Here is a 17,301-nt window from a genome sequence, read left to right as displayed (position 1 = left end):
AAACAGCAGAGACCTGGCCAATGTACTAAGTTAACACAAAGTAGCTCATTTTATTCATGTTCTCAATAAGGAAATCAACTCTGCAAAGTGTAGCAACAAAATAACAACAACAATGAGCACAGTGCCACATGCACCTTTTAGTTGAACAGATAGGCTTTTCAAAAACTAAATGTTTTACCAAAACTGTAACCAAATCTAATTCAACTCTTACAAATTGAACTTCTGAGGTAACATGATAAACCTAAGTTTTTATTTTAAAAAGCGTGAATTGATACATTTTATTTAAAAATGTGATACTTATCATCTCTAAAGTCTGATATTATACTGGTTAAAGTGGTTTCAAAGGGCTCCTCCTCTTCCTCCTCTTCTTCCTGTTACTTCTGTCTTCTTTTTTCTTATCTTAAATTTGCCTTTTTTTCCCTTTTTTCCTTCTGCTTCATCAGAAATGATGGAAGAGGAGAGTGTCCACTCCAGAGAACTCTTGGACCTTCTGAGATGTGGCCAAACTCAATCTTACCTGTCATCACATCTCAGCGCCCACAAGTCTCTGCTCAAATGTCAGCTTCCTCATCCTGCTATGCAGAAATGCAGTCCCTGTAACTCTGTGCCTCCCGTCCTTTCACATCAAGGCATCTGACACAGCTGATATTTATTTGGAAATCACCTATGTACCCTCACTGGAATGTAAACGCTGTAAGAACTTGGATATTTTCTCTGTCTCTGTAACCCTGGTGCCTGGAATAGTACCTGGAAACTAGTCCCCAGCCAATAAATACCTGCTCGCTATGTTGACACAAGGTTTGCTCTGCCTCCTTCAAGTGTCCCAGACACAAAGCCTTGGTTGGGAAGGAATGAGGAACTACTGCTAGTTTTATTTTTGCTGAAGTTTGAATACAGTTGGTCCCCAGGTGGCACTGTCGGGAGGCGGTAGAACTTTGAGGTGGGGCCTAGCAGAAAGGCTTTGGGTCACTGTGGCATGGGGCCATTCTCTCCTCCGCTCCAGCTGGGGATGTCATCACTGCCTGCTCCTTCCTGCCTTTCCACCCTTGCCATCCACCATGATGTGACGCAGCCCAGACTGAGCCAAAGCCAGTTCTGTGTTCTTGAAGCCCCCACCTGCGAGGGGCCTCCGGGATACCTCAGGTATCCTGTTCAGGAATGGTGAGGTCCACAGATCAGAGACAACTGCCGCAGAAGAGTGTCAACTCGCAGATTCCCAAGCAGAGGGGCATCCCAGGGCACCAGAGGCCACATGGTCAGACAGTGGGGAGAGATACAGAGAAAAACAGGCAAAGCTTTCATTGTGGTTCTCAGGGAAGGAGTAGGCAAGGCAGGGTCAGGGGTGAGTTTTAATATGTGAGCAGTCTCTGGGGCTTGGGGGTTGTCCCCAGTTGCCCCATACTTGGCTCTGGAGTGACTGGGCAGAGGGACAGTTTCTGGGAGTTTGAGAACACAATAAAAGAAGTGGTTGGGGTAAGGGCTCTGGATCTTGGGTTTTTAGACAGGCAAACTCAGCAAGTGAGTCATTTGTTCTTTGGGAATTAGCTAGTCTTACAAGGACTATGATTTTAATTCATGTATGCATTATGTATTTATGAAGCTGTTTCTGTGTGCTGGGTTTTATGCTAGGAGATGCACATTTTCTCTGCCTATGCAGTTTTTAGCCTGGGAGGATCAGCAAAGTCCCAACATGTTAGAGTATCAAAAACAAAGAATGGAAGTGTGTCAGCAAGGTGGCAAAATAAACCCTCTCCAGTTCCACTCCCCGCAACAGAAACTAACCACCCAACAACCACAAGAAAGAATAGCATCCCGAATAGCCCAGAATTCAACCGTGAGGCTGACACACCCCCTAGACCACAGAACCAAGGGAAGCTCTGACCAGTTGCTGAGAGAACAGTTCCCTTTGGGCATGCCACCCATCCCGCAAGCAGACACTGCCACGGAGAACTGGCTTCTCAGTGGACCAAGGAAATGCAGGTGGACCTTCGGCTTCTGCATCGCTCCATCCTTTCACAGGAGGCTGCCACCTATCTGTCCCCAGGGAGGGAGGGCACTACCAGGGCTCAGAAAGAGCAAGGGCGAGGCTCCCAGCAGTCTTGGCTGCTGCTGTTTGTTCTGGTCAATGGAGGAATCACACCAAAGAAACCAGCTACCACTTCATGCTACATGGGCCCCGGGGTTGCCGAGCTTGGCTCCCTGGCCAGAGTCCACCCAGCCCATCTCCCCACGAAAAATGACCCCTTAAGTGAGGAAATGGATATACTAATTAGCTTGCTTTAATCAGGCCACATTCTAGACATTCTAGACAAAATACTGCAAGTATATCCCACAAATATATAAAATTATCATTTGTTGATTAAAAATACATAAATAATTGAGAATAAAAAAACATGATTAATACAATAACCAAATCTGTCCTCTTGGGCAAAAAAAAAAAAAAAAAGTACAGGAGGGAAGGGAAAGACAAAAGAAGCCAACAGACAGGGTCACAGTGAGACCATGAAGCCAGCTGGCCAGAGCCTAGTGAGGCAGCACAGGCCGCTAGAGGGCCACAGCCATCGTGTGGCCAGTCTCATCTTGCTGTCCATCTATCAGTCCACCAGGAGACTAAGCAGAAAAGCATCTGCGCCAAACAATGAAAAGGAAACATTCTTACCACTGACCTTTCACAGACTGGTAATATGTATACTTCAGACTTTCACTAAATCCATGAAATTAATGCCCATCTCTGTGAATAAAGGTTCATGAGGTCCTTTCCTTGGGATTTTTTTTTCAAACAGTATTAAATACATAATTAATTTTCCATTAAGTTTGGCTCTTCTACAGTGTTTTTAAAAACAGAATGTTAAGAAACAGTCCAACATCTGTAATCAGGAATGGATGTCCCTGGGTCTCCCACAGTCCTGGAGCACTGCCCAACTGCCCCGAGGGACTGCTTTCACTACTGTGGTTGCCAACTCCAGAAAGGAGCCCCTGGTGACCAAGATTTGTACTTTGAAAACAATGCAGTAGTAATCTGTCTGAAAGGCATGCACACAACACACCCAGGGGCCTGTGCTGGGTGATAAACCCCTTCTCCACCTCCACCCAGTTTCAGCCCAGGAGGTGAGGACGGATGAACAAGCTTGTTCTTCCGTTTCCTCCTTTCAGGTGGCCCATACCTGCAGTTGTTATCCTTAACTATCTCTCTCTTTCTACTCAGATAAACCTTCTGATTCTCCATGCCTGTGTATCACATATAATGCTATTTATCATTTCTAATATGCTATAACCTAGAGATAGTCTTGATGACTTGTATCATTTTATTTGTTTAAAGTCCATTAGCTATTGTTTTCAGTAACAATTCAACATAAGGTTGATCGTGTTTTATTAATAAATTGTCTTTGCCAATATCTTACATCAGTTCCCTGGACATTAAGTGATAGCCCAGTGTGGCCAAGCCACCATGCTGGGTAGTCATATGGGAAGGCCAAGTTGAGCACTGTCCCTGTTGCATCCACTACAGCCCAAGTGTAGCAGAGAATTGAAAATAGATCTTAGCTTTGCTGTATCAAGCCAAAATATTTTTATAGAAATCCGCCTCTACACTGACCACATGTATCAAATGTACTGATGTGTCACATTATACCTTATAAATATGTACAATTGTTATATATCAATTTTTAAAAATATATTTTTAGTTGTAGATGGACACAACATCTTTATTTTATTTTATTTATTTTTATGTGGTGCTGAGGATCGAACCCAATGACTCATGCATGCGAGGCAAGTGCTCTACCACTGAGCCACAATCCCAGCCCTAATGATAATAATAATTTTATAAAAGAAATCCAGCCTCTGCACTTTCAGTTGCCCGAGATTTTCAGAAATTGCCAGCATATGGTAGAGTATTAGAGTTTAATTTAAATATTCAGGCTTAATTAATTCTCAGAACAATCTTTGAGGCAGGTCTTATCAGAGGCCTTTCAGAGGTCGAGTGCTAAGGCCTCTGATAGTTTTTCCATTTTCCTACCAGTGGTTTCTTTTTTTATGAAGAAATGTTGGAAAAACTCTCATTTAAGTGTTCATACAAACAAAAATTTTAAAGCAAACAAATACAATGCAATATCGCATACTTGTTTACAAGGTAATTATGGGTTTTATCATAAAAATAGGAATTCAAAATCCCTTGAGGTAGAGAGAGCTACAAACTCAGTTTTAAGATAGACATCTTTCACTCCTATCATTGTGAATCTGACCACATGTACAATCTTGTTTGGAGATGATATAAAAAGTATAAATGTGAGTCCCTCTAGGAATATATCCTGGGCCCATTGTTCTCCCTAATGGCACCTATCAAAATATCACAGGTCAGTGATACAATTTGATACAAGGCTCCCTGATAATAGCAAGTATTTTATAATACTCTATCTGCATGAATACATGGGCATATGTCAATAGAGTACATGCATGTGCACACACACACACACACACACACACACACAAAATCACCATCCCCCCAGTAGTAACGTGTAGGGCCTCTTCAGGCTTTGTAACTACAAATACACACCCAGTGAGTTCCAAAATCAGTTTGAAATATGGGGTAATCTTGTGCAAGACTTTGCAGGAACTATATTAGCCAGCATTCCCCAATCAGGCAAAAACAAAAACAAATTCCAAAAGTTCCCTAAAGGGAGAAGGGGGAAAATGCTGTTAAGAATTCATCATAAAAATGGGAGTTCATAACCCACTTGAATCAATCTGTGAAATATGGTATATTAAGAACTATGTAATGTTTTGAACAACCAACAATAAAATAATTAAAAAATAAAAAATAAAAAAATAAAATGCACAAAAATGTGAATCTGAGATTATACTCCAGATTACACTCATCTAGAAAGGGCAGGTTTGGATCCAAAGCCACATCTCATGATGTCCAATCCAGTAAATGTTTTCAGAATGTTGCAATTGCCTCCTGATTTGGAGTGGCTTCTTAAGGTGATATTTGACCCTTATGTGTCCATTCAAGTTCTGTTGACTTTTAGAGACAGAAATCATGCAGCACATAGCTCCCTTCAAAACAAGAGTCCAAACTGCTGACACTGAGAGGTGGCACCCGCCTCTAACCAGCCCTTAGTGTTTACATCCACAAGTGACTGGGATGGACGGAAACATGCAAGTTTATTTACTTGAATTATTTGTATAACAAAATGGATGAATTTCCCAGGTTTATACATACCACTCTCAACTCAATAACTTTTTATGCATGTGGATAGGCACTTCAAATGTAGAAAAGCCAAATTTACTTCTTAATTACCCCTATCACCAATACCCTTTGTTACCCCAAACCTGTTCCTTCCTCAGTCTTATTCATGAATGTTAGGGAATTCTATTTAAATGCACATGTGTTAAGAAGGTGTAAGACTGTACATTAAAATATATATATGAGTTGCAGTTCACATATGCAAATTTAATTACAAATGAAATGAATTTTATTATCTATTTAACTGTACATTGAAGCAAAGGAGGATGGAATGAAAAATAAACCAATAAAATAGACCTCTAAACATGCAATTTCTCAGGCCAAAAACCTATATATAATCCTCAATTCCTTTCTTTATCTCATGTATTAGTCAGTCGGTGCTGCTATGACAAAGTACCAAGGACTCGGGGGCTTAAAGAGCAGAAATGTATTTTCAGAGTTACAGAGTCTCGACGGAGTAAAGCTGTCATCAGGGTTGGTTCTCCTGAGACTTCTTGATGGCTTGTAGATGGCATCTTCTTCCTTCTGAGTCTCCCAGGGTCTTCTGCCCATGTGCGCTTGTGTCCCCATCTCCTTTCCTGAAGAGGTCACATTTATTGGACGTACCCTACACACGTACTCCAACCTGGTTACTTCTGTCAGATACAGTCACATTTTGAGATTCTTGGAGTAAAGATTTGGCATCTAGATCTGGGGACACAGCTCAGCCCATCGCCCCACCATTCCCTGCCTGCAGCTCAGCAAGTGTATTGATGTCCTCTGCCTCAAGCCTCTGCCCTCATTCAACCACTACTCCGAGAGGCCCCTGAGAGTGTCTAATGCCAGTCTTGCTCCTGATTGTTTCTGTGCATTAACCCGAGTGATCTTCCTCAAACCAAATAGGATCATGCCACCTCCATGCTTCAACCCAGACAGTGGCTGACCACTGTGACTAGAATAAGATGCAAAGTCCTGCAGGACCCACGAGATCCCTCTGTGCCTTTACCCTGGTCTCACACCGTCTCCTTCTGCTCCGTCCTTCCCAACCCAGAACAGTCAGAGCAGCTCTGCTTTCTCACATTCAGCTCCCCACTCACACAGGGCAGTCTCAGAGGGAGGCTTCCACCACGGTTTCACACCCGCAGGGCCCCACCTCACACCTTTCTTGGTACGTTTTTTTCTGATTTTTGTTGACTTCTTTATTATCTATTCCCCCCTCTCATCTCCCACTAGGAGATGATCATAAATTCTGCCTGGTTTATTTTCCACTCCATCCTCCTTTGCTTCAGTGTACAGTTAAGTAGACAATAAAATTCATTTCATTTATAATTAAATTGGCCTGTGTGTACTGCAACTCATATATACATTTTAATGTACAGTCTTACACCATATGTGCATTTAAACATTCATTTTTAAAATTTAAATTAAATTTGTTTTTTAACCACCAGATAAAACATAAAAATAATATACATCTGGGGCTATTATGTGATGTTTTGATACATGTATATATTGTGTAATGTTTATGGGTTAAACATATCTACCTCCTCAAACATTAATCATTGTTAATCACTAAAAATAATATGGCTTGTTACTTAATCTTAAATTGTGACATTCAGGGATGGGGATGTGGCTCAAGCGGTAGTGCACTCACCTGGCATAGGCAAGGCGCTGGGTTCGATCCTCAGCACCACATAAAAATAAAATAAAGGTGTTGTGTCCACTGAAAACTAAAAATAAATAAATAAATATTAAAAAATTCTCTCTCTCTCTCTCTCTCTCTCTCTCTCTCTTTAAAAAAAAACTGTGACATGCATTATGGAAAATGATCTTTCCATTGACAGTCAGATAATATAATGTGAATTTACTTTTATAGCTGCTGGTGCTACAGTTGGCTTTTATGAAAGAGTATAGTGTCAAAAGTAAGCTATCATAGCAAATCGTGTTAATAATTAGTATTAATTAATATTAAATCAATAAACATTATATGTTCTCTTAAGTAAAACCTTCTAACATCCAGTCTGTTCTTCTTGAAAAGATCTTGACAGCAGGCCAGGTGACCGCCCAGGTTGAGTCTCACTCACACACTGAATCTGACACGTTCACATGATTCCGGATTCTGGAAACACCCACTCGTATTACAGTCACCCGAGTCACAGGCAATGGGCTGAGTGTGTGCCTCCCCAGATCGACACGTTGAAGCCCTAATTCCAGGGCGATGATTTGGAGGTGGGGTCCCTGGGAGGCCATGAGAAGGTGAGGTAGAGCCCTCATGGGGGTTGTGCCCTGTAAGAGGAGGCCAGTGCCAGGTGGCCTCTACGTGAAACAGCATGGACAGACAGCTGCCTGTGCTCAGCCCTCCTCAAGAAGCAGGCACTGGGTCAGACTCCAACCTGCAAAACTGCAAGAAACGTGTGTGTTGTGAAGCCATCAGGTCCATGGTATTTCATTCTGTCGGCCCAAACTGATTGAGGCACAAGAATATTCATAGTTTTAAGGCTATTTATTTCAGATTGAATCATCAACTAATTAAAAGAAACCAATGCTACTAAGCCCTGAAGCTGATCTCTCCCTGCATAGTCTGAGGTGCGTGGCTGCTCTGGGGAGCTCTCATCACCGTCTCCATGCCCAGAGCAGTACCTTGTGTCTTCAGCAAGTACTTTCTTATTTACTTCATCATCCTCTTTCAAAAACAGCAGCAAGCTTACCAGAAAATTCTCTATGCCCCTATCACAGACGAAAATAAATACACTAAGAGGCCATAGCAGAACCAGGGGGCTTCCCTTGCCTTGCAGGCTACTGGACCATCTCCTGGCAGGGAACAGCGGGGAAGCCCCAGTAACCCACCGCTCAGCCCCCAGGGACAGTGCCCTCAGCTTGGCAGAGGAGATGCTGACCACCTCCTGCTGATTCTGAGGCGGTGCCTTTGCTAGCCAAACCTTTTCTACAGACTTTTGTACCAACTGTATTCACAACTCCTTTTCACCAACTCCGGTTCCAGGTTTAACGATGAATGAAGAACTGAAAATAAGGGCTTTGTATTTTGGAAACATAAGCTGATCATGGTACTTGTTCATCTGTGGGGATTAAGTTGAAACACTACTCCCCACGAGGAACTGTGCGGCCTCCTGTTGGTTGTGTAACCGTGCAGGTATCCACAAGAAAGGAGCGAGTCATGAGGCAGGTATGTAGGAAGCCCTAGGCGCTGCCCGAAGGCCACAGGGTGACTTCAAAGTCACCAGCCTCCCCCTCTGCTTCTGTGCCCTCGGGGATGTTTTCATGTTCAAATATCCACTGCCTCTGCATCTCTTCCACTTTCACACTAATCTCAGTAAAGGGCCTGCGAGTTACTCTCACTAAAAAAGATGGATAAAGGCTAAAACTATCACCTTCCTGGAGGCAGTACACTCACAAAGGAGATTGGCACTTTCATTCTTGATACTTTTGATATGTGGGAAGCTGAGCTCAGCTGCAGGCTGGTGTGAAGGGAACAGGGACAAGAGTCACGGAGCCCAAGGCTTATGCCACTTCCTACTCCACTTTAGATCCAGCTATTATTCCCCCCCCCATTTTCATTTTCTCTACTATTGCCCAGCTATTATTTCTTAATACTGAAATAACTATACTTCTGACTGGCCCAGGCTTGAGTGTCGCCGTCATCATCCAGCCTGTTTGGCCGCAGCCCCACCTATTGAAGTGAGCCTCTAAGCGCGTCACTGCTGCTCACGCTCGGTCGCTGGTTTTTCTTTCTCCATTTAAATCACATGCAAGGTGCCTCCCAACATGGATCTACCTACTTTCCAAGTCTTCCTGTAACTACGTTGCAAACAAACTATATGATTCACAGTTTGCTCTCGGAACAACCCAGAGCAACCTCCAAGTTTGTGTTTATGGTCATCTCCCTGCCTGGAGAGCAGGCATCTCTCAAACCCATCTATATTGTTTCCTCCTGGCTCAGACTTGTACTGGTTCCCCTGGAGCATGCTGAGATCTAACTCAGTTATGAGGCTACTGGCAACAAAGGGTGGGCTGGGGCAGATGGTGATGAGAGTAGCATCCCTTCGCAAAGCAATTGCCCAGGGGAGGCCCCAGTAGCAGCCTTTAGCACCCTCAGGCCTGTCCTGCACCAGCCAGAGAAGCTCAAAGTGATTCAGGGATGCAGGATTCTCGACTTCACTGGAAGCCTTGGCCGGGTAATCCACTTATGAGTCCATTCTGAAACTTTCAAAACTAAAATTTGTTCTGATTTTTCACAAAGTTGTTCCTGAAGCTGCAAGAAATGAGGTCCTTCTAAGTCCACCACATGAGCACACCAGCTCTATGGCATGGCCGGAGCTGAGAGTCTGCCCTGGAGTTCATGGCCACCACCCCTGTCATACGGGAAAGTGCAGCAGTCACCTACTCCCTCAGGGGACTGGCTTCTCTAGGTGTTCCTCACAGTCAGGCAAAGGTGGCTGCGTGGACACCGCACCACAGTTCACAGGGCTCCAGGAGCTCCGGCTGCGTTCAAGTCCAGGACACGACCACCTTTATGCCCAAATCTCATTTTTGAGTGTCCATTTCCTTGGACGTTTCCTGGCACCAACTTCTCTATTAGTCAAGATCCTTTCAGGGAAGAGGAAGCCCACCACTTTATAAGACAAGAATATAATATCAGAAAGTACCAACAGGGCATCAGCAAACCTAAGAGCAAAGAGGAGCACACAGTGCCACAGGCCTGAGGAGAGGACAGGAGCCAGTGGGGGTCATCGAACGCCCACGCTGGGAGGGATCTTGAGGGGCTGGTACCCCAGCTCCGAGCGCCGTGCAGGCTGGCTGGTGCACGTGTCTCTGAGGCAGCAAGAGGAAACTGGCCTGGGTGCTGAGCTGCCAGAAAACCAGAACCAACCCGCACAGCAGGTGGCCAGGGGAAGCCAAGCTGCTACACGTGACAGCATCAGGGAGCAGCAAGGAAGGAGTGAGCCCTTTCTTCTTGGGCCTGTGAGACTCCTCCGACAGGAAGGACAAGCGTGGGCCGGCTCAGACAGCCCAGCTGTGAAGACAGGGTCCAGGTTGGGAGGAAGTGACTGTCAGCAGGTATTCTTTAAGCCCATTTCAAATGCCACCCCAAAGGCTTTCTTAACATCCCCCCTAGATGAGTTTCCCTCTCTTTGAATCCATATGTGAACCTGGTTTCTTTCTGGTGTCCTGTTTTTCCTGCAGCACGTTTTCGCCTATGCCTGTGTGGGTACCTCCCTCTCCACTTCAACCTTCCCCATGCTGACACCTGCATGTTACCGGACCCACGACACCTGCCAAAATGGCTCGTTTTTCTCCATGTCTCCTTTGGCTTCATGACAACTTTATATTACCCTTGTTCACTGCTGGGTCCCCAGTGCCTAGAACTGACAACCAGGCTTTGTGTGTGCGTGTGTGTGTGTGTGTGTGTGTGTGTGTGTGTGTGTAGTGTGTTTGTGAATAAATTAAACTGAATTGAAAGCAGTTCAGGGAAGTCAGATGAGGGATGTCTGGGGATTCTGAATATGGAAATGCTGTGGTTAAAGTGTATGTTGTTGAAGAAAATATCTTTTCCTTGGAGTGATTAAAGGAATCTCACACCCAGAACCTAATTTGCTGCCTTCCTCTCTTCTTCCCTTGACCAAGTCAAAGGTGACTGCCAAATTCCCTACCCGGACTAACGTCCAAAACCTGAAGCCAGTTCCCCACAGCAACAAATACAGAGAACGAGTTTTGCAACCAGGACTAAAGACCAAAAAAATTGTGCTTGGCACAGACTTCTGGAAAGATAAACACAGAGTATGATATACAAAACAAAAGACAATGGTCCCCACCCCCAGGGAAAGGACAAATTCCAGGAAAGCAGAGAGCCTAGAACCCCCTGTGGAGTAATCCCTGCTGATGTGGTTATAAGAACAGTCTTTAAGGACATCAGCTGGATGGAAAAACAGGAGCTCCAGCGCTGACTCCCTCCTGGGGACAAGCCCCTGAATGGCCAGCCATACGTCACAATGCAGGAGCTGGGGACCCAAGGGAGAGACTACAGAGCCTGGGGAGTACAGAAACGGGAAGGAGGAGGAGGAGGGTAGGGGCGGTTTCTCTCACCCACACAGCCCTCCCTCCATCCCAGGCAGCACAGAGGGCAGAGTGCTGCCCGCTACGTGGGGAGAGGGATGGAAGTGAGCCCCCAGCTTCTCCCAGGCCCAGCTCTGGGCCTGCTCTGGCAAACCCATTGTCAGGCTCACCTGGTACCAAGGCAGCCCTGGCCCCGAGCTCCAGGCTGACCCCCAAAGATCAGGCTGCCAGGCCTGCCTGAGCTCCAGGAAGCAAGCTGGCTACTGCAGACCAGGTTCAGCCCCTAGGATGGCCCCACAGGCCAGGCTCCAAGCCAGGCCCAGGCTCCCATGCACCTGGTTCAGCTCTGTTGATACCAGGACCACACTGCCCCCAGGCACAGAGCCAGGCCCATCCTCGGGGACCCGGCCTCTGGTTGGCCCTAGCACCAGGTTTGCCCCTGTAGACCTTGGTTTCAGGCCTGTCCTAGTACTTAGCTGGCTGCTGGGGATGCTGACTTCTGGCCTGTCCCAACACACACAGTCAACAGGGCCATCACAGTAGACCACAGAACGAGGCTGGCCTCTGTGGACATGTTGCAACTGGGCCTGCCCACATGGATGCAGTCTCAGGCCTCCCTAGCAGCCCAGGCCCCAGGCCTGTCCCCATAGACACAGGCAGCAGGGTGGCCTCCCACCTACTAACCTAGGCACCGGCCCAGCCCTCCTGAAGCCTGAAACATCAAACCAGCCATAGACTCCGAGTCAGCACACCAAGAATCTCCACACAGGCTGTGGTAGACTGGAAGAGATGCCTGCTTCTTAAACATGCAGACACCAACACAAGGCCACAGAATCACGAGTGACCTGGAAAACACGACTCCACCAAGGGAGAACGAGCAATTGTCCCTGAAGACGTGGAGATCTACGTGTGCCTGACAAAGAACTCGAAGAGTGGCCTCAAGAAGTTCAGTGAGCTAAAACAGATCATACACAAACAATGCATGAGCAAAATTAGAAGTTCAACAAAGAGTTAGAAACCATAAAGCATAACCACACAGAAATTCTGGAGTTGAAGAGCACAAATTTACAGAAATGAAAAATTTCATAGAGTGCTTCAACAGCAGGCTCAATCGGGCAGCAAAAAGACAATGGAGCCGGGCACAGTGGAGCACTCCTGTCATCCCAGCAGCTCCGGAGGCTGAGGCAGGAGGATCACAAGTTCAAAGTCAGCCTCAGCAACAGCAAACTAAGCAACTCAGTGAGACCATGTCTCTAAATAAAATACAAAATAGGGCTCAGTGGCTGAGTGTGCCTGAGTTCAATCCCTGGTAACTTCCCTGCCCCCCCAAAAAAGACAATGGGGTCTAAGAGGTCATTTTAAATTACACAGAGGAACAGAAATAAGAATGCATGAAAAGGAGTGAAGGAGAGTCTATGGGACTGATGAGACATCATAAAGCAAACCAATGCATAGGCATAATGGGAGTCTCCTACGGAGCAGAGGGACAGAAAGAGGGAAAAAACTTACGTAAAGAAATGATGACAGGAAACTTTCCAAACCAGGAAAAGGAAACCAATGTGTAGATCCCTGGATATGAATGAAAGAATAGATTAAACAAAGAAATGGTCATTAGCCAGACATGGTGGTGCAGGCCTGTAATCCCAGTGGCTCAGGAGGCTGAGGCAGGAGGATGTGAGTTCAAAGCCAGCCTTAGCAACTTAAAGAGGCACTAAGCAACTCAGCAGACCCAGTCTCTAAATAAAATATTTTAAAAGGGCCGGGGATGTGGCCCAGAGGTTAAGCATCCTGGGTTTAATCCCTGGTAAAAAAAAAAAAAAAAAAAAAAAAAAGAAAAGAAAGAAAGGAAGGAAGAAAGGGAGGGAGGGAGGGAGGGAGGTTCATTAAGACACTTTATAATCAAATTCTAAAAGTCAAAGATAAAGAATTATAAAGGCAGCATGAGAATAGTGACTTATCCAGGAAACCCCTAAGAGACTGTCAGTGGCATTCCTAGAAGAAACTCTGCAGGCCAGGTGAGAACGGGATGATGTATTCAAAGAACTGGGGGGAAAAAGTGTCAACCAAGAACACTAAACCTGGCAAAGTGACCTTCAGAATAGCTTTCACACCATCAAATGAAGGAGGGATAAACACTTTCCCAAGCAAAAGGAGAGGGAGCTGATCACCACTGGATCTCCTTTTAAGAATGCTAAAGGGAGTTCCTCAAAAGAAATGAAAGGAAATTGGTTACTAACATGAAAACATGAGAGCATGAGAGTCTGGGGCTGTGGCTCAGTGGTAGAGCACTTGCTTTGCATGTGTGAAGCACTGGTCTGATCCTCAGCACTGCATAAAAATAAATAAACAAAATAAAGGTATTGTGTCCATCTACAACTAATATATATATATATATATATATATATATATATATATATATATATATATATATACTTAAAAAATTTTTTTAAATAAGAGCATGATATATGCTGGTTATGGTATATGTAGTCAAATTCTAAATACTCTAATACTGTAAGGGCAGTGTGTAGAAACTTGTACATATGCTACAAAAGTTAAGAAAAAAACTGTTAAAAATAACTACAGTTACAATAATTTGCTTAGAGACACACAATATAAAATACATAAACTGTGACTTCAAAATATGAAATGCAGGAGGGAGGGTAAAAGTAGAGGTTTTAGGTGTGTGTAAAGTTAAGTTGCTAATAGTCCACCCTGGACTATTGTTTTATAAAGGCCTCACAAATGCTAGAAAGAGAAAAAATGTAATAAATACACAAAAGATAAAGAAACCAAGCATAAGCAGTACAAAAAACCATCAAGTCACAAAGGTAGACAGCAAAAGAATAAAGGAACAAGGGACTTACAAAAAACCCAGAAAACAGTTGATAGATGGCCATGGTATATCCCTACTTATAAAAAATAACCTGATGCAACAGCCCAGATTGTCTTATAAAAAGAATGACTGAATAGATTTTAAAAAGAAAAACAAAATCCAAATGTATGTAATATGTGTTGTCCATAAGAGACTTGTTTTAGATTTAAGGACATACAGAGGCAGAAAAGGACAAAATGGGAAAAACCTTCCAGCCAATGGAAGCCCCAGGAGGCCACAGCGGCTACACTTAAGGCAAAAAAAAAAAAAAAAAAAACTCACTTAAAGTTGAAAACCATCCCAAGGGATAAAGAAGGTCACTCTGTAGTGATAAGGAGGAGGGCTGGTCACGAGTGTGTAACAGTGATACATACATGTGCACCGTACACTGGAACACCTAAACATATGGAGCAAGTTTTAGATCTGAGGAGAGAGACAACCAGACAAGGGACGCAGCATGGGAAAGGACCAAGGACACTGGGAAGCTGGACATACACACGCAAGGGAGGAAACCGGACCCTGCATAAATGGAAAAAAGAACAAAACTTAAAGTGCATTAAAGGCTTAAACTTTAAGATCTGAAACTGTAAAACTGTAAGAAAAAAAAGAGTAGACACCTTGACATTATTCTGGTCAATGAGTCTTTTTTTTAAATATATATATGTCAAAAGCAGGGATGTGAAAGTAAAAAAAAGATAAATGAAATAGCATCAAATTTTTTAAAAAAGGTTCATCATAGAAAAGGAAATAATTAACAGAGTGAAGTGACAACCCATAGAAGAAGACACTGTTTGCAAACCATTCGTGGGATAAGGGCTGTGTTAGTCAGCTTGACGTCACTGTGACCAAAACGTTGGACAAAGTCAACTTAGAGGAGTAAAAGTTTGTTTTGAGCTCATGATGTCAGGATTCAGTCCATAGTTGACCAGTTCCACTGCTCTGGGCCCAAGTGAGGTGGAGCATCATAATGGAAGGTCATGGTAGAGGAAAACGGCTAGCCTGGTGGTGGCCAGGAAGCAGAGAGAGAGAGAGAAAGAAGAGAGAGAGAGAGAGAGAGAGAGAGAGAGAGAGAGAGAGAGAGAGAGAGAGAGGAGAGAGGAGAGAAAGGGGCCACACAGAAGCTGACACACAGAAGTTGAACCCTCTCAGGGCACTCACCCAGGGACCCACCCCTCCAGCCACACCCCACCTGCCTACAGTTACCATCCAGTCAGTCCATTCCAACTAGGAAGGACTGATTAGGTTCCAGCTCTCATAATCGGATCATTTCACCTCTGAATATTGCAGCATTAACACAGGAGCTTTTGAGGGACACTTCATATCCACACCGTAACAAGAGGTTAATAATAAAATATGTAAGGAATTCAAACAAATCAGTAGCAATAAAACAAACAACCTTATTTAAACATGGGTAAAGGGCCTGGATAAACACTTCTTAAAAGAAGAAAAATGAATAGAGGAACGGAACCAAGGAATGGGGGGAGGGGAGGGAGGGAGGCAGCCCTGGGGGGTGACACTGGCCAAATGACATTGTGACATTGTGAGCAGGTATGAATACATGACAACCAATTCCACCATTATATACAACCATAACGCACTGATTTTTAAAAGTGGGGAAAAGAAGGACACGCTCAACATCACTAATATCAAGGAAATGCAAATCAAAATGAAAATGAGACCTCACCTCACACCTGTTAGAATGGCCATAATCAAAAGACAAAAGATAAGAGGATGTAAGAAAAAGGGAATCTTGGTGCATTTTCAGTGGAGATGTAAATTAATACAACCATTTTGGAAAACAGTGTGAGGTTTCCCAAAAAAAAATTAAAACGGGACTTCCCTATGACCCAGCAGTCCCACTCCTGGGTTCATAGCCGAAGGACAGGAAAGCAGTATGCAGAAGAGAGGCCGCATGGGGGCATCCAGCAGGCGCTGTCCACCACGCTGCGACGCAGCCTGGCCTCTGTCAGCAGATGCCCAGGCAAAGGCGCTGCACCTGCACACATTGTTCAGCCTCAAGAAAAGCAAATCTCATCTTTCACAATGACAAGGGGGAGCCGGAAGGACACTGTGCTAAGTGAAATCAGACAGGCATAGAGATGTAAATACCACGCACCAGTGAGTAGGAGGGCAGTGGCCATGACTTGGGCTGGGAGGGATGGGTGGCTGGTGGTCAAAGCCTAAGAGCTCAGTGACGCAGAGCGAGTAAGTCTGGAGATGTAACATGCAGCGCGGTGTTCAAACAGGGGTAAAGGGCCTGGTAAACACTTCTCAAAACACAGTGCTGTACACGTGGGATTTGTTTAGAGTAGGTCCAAAGTGTACTCACAAAGAACAGCGGGGCTTGAGTCAAGTGACAGGGACGCCAACAAACTTACTACAATTTGGGGATACATGTGTATGTTAAAACATGGTGCTGTGCACCTTACATGTAGCTTTATTTGTGAATTATACCTCAGTGAGGCTGGAGAGAGAAAAATAAACTCAAAATAAACAATAAAATAATAATTTTTGCACCCGTCTATGCAGCAGTGATGCAAATAATCTTCACAGAAAAGAGGAGAGCTTTAAAAGTGTTGTCAAGTTAAATCCACACCTACCCACGGAGCACCCGCTGGGTGTCAAGGGGGGTGACAAAAATCAGACTCGACAGTCCTGACAGCAAGAGGTGAATCAGTCCACAGGAACGCTTATGAGACAATTCAGGAGAGCTCCCCCGGAAGCCAGCGACATCGGGTGGTGAGGATACAGCATCGGACCTGAGGAAACTCAGCCAACGCCGCGGAAGTGCTAGGAAGGCTTCCCGGCGAGAAGGAGGTTTGGTCAGGGTCCTGACGCAGGCACAGACCTGCAGCAGACAAAATGAAGGTGGGAGAACCCCCACCCACAGTTCCAGAGGCCTGAGGGAGCAGGGAGAGGGAAGGTTGAGTGTGGGGTCCCAGACAGGGGTGCATGGAGGAAAGGAGAGGCTGGGGCAGCCAGCAGCGGGAGGGCAGCAAGGGACCCCAGGAGGAGCACAGAGCACTGTGTGCCCTAGGAAACACTTCCTGAGGCCCTGGGCGAGTCCAGCTCTGGAAGGATAGACCCCAGGAAGAAGGAAACACGGCCTGAAGCAAAGAGCCCACAGAAAGAACAG

This window comes from Spermophilus citellus (genome assembly GCF_964194105.1).
Source record: "Spermophilus citellus genome assembly, chromosome: 6".
In the NCBI taxonomy this organism is placed as follows: Eukaryota; Metazoa; Chordata; class Mammalia; order Rodentia; family Sciuridae; genus Spermophilus; species Spermophilus citellus.
Note: the sequence above shows the minus strand (reverse complement) of the source record.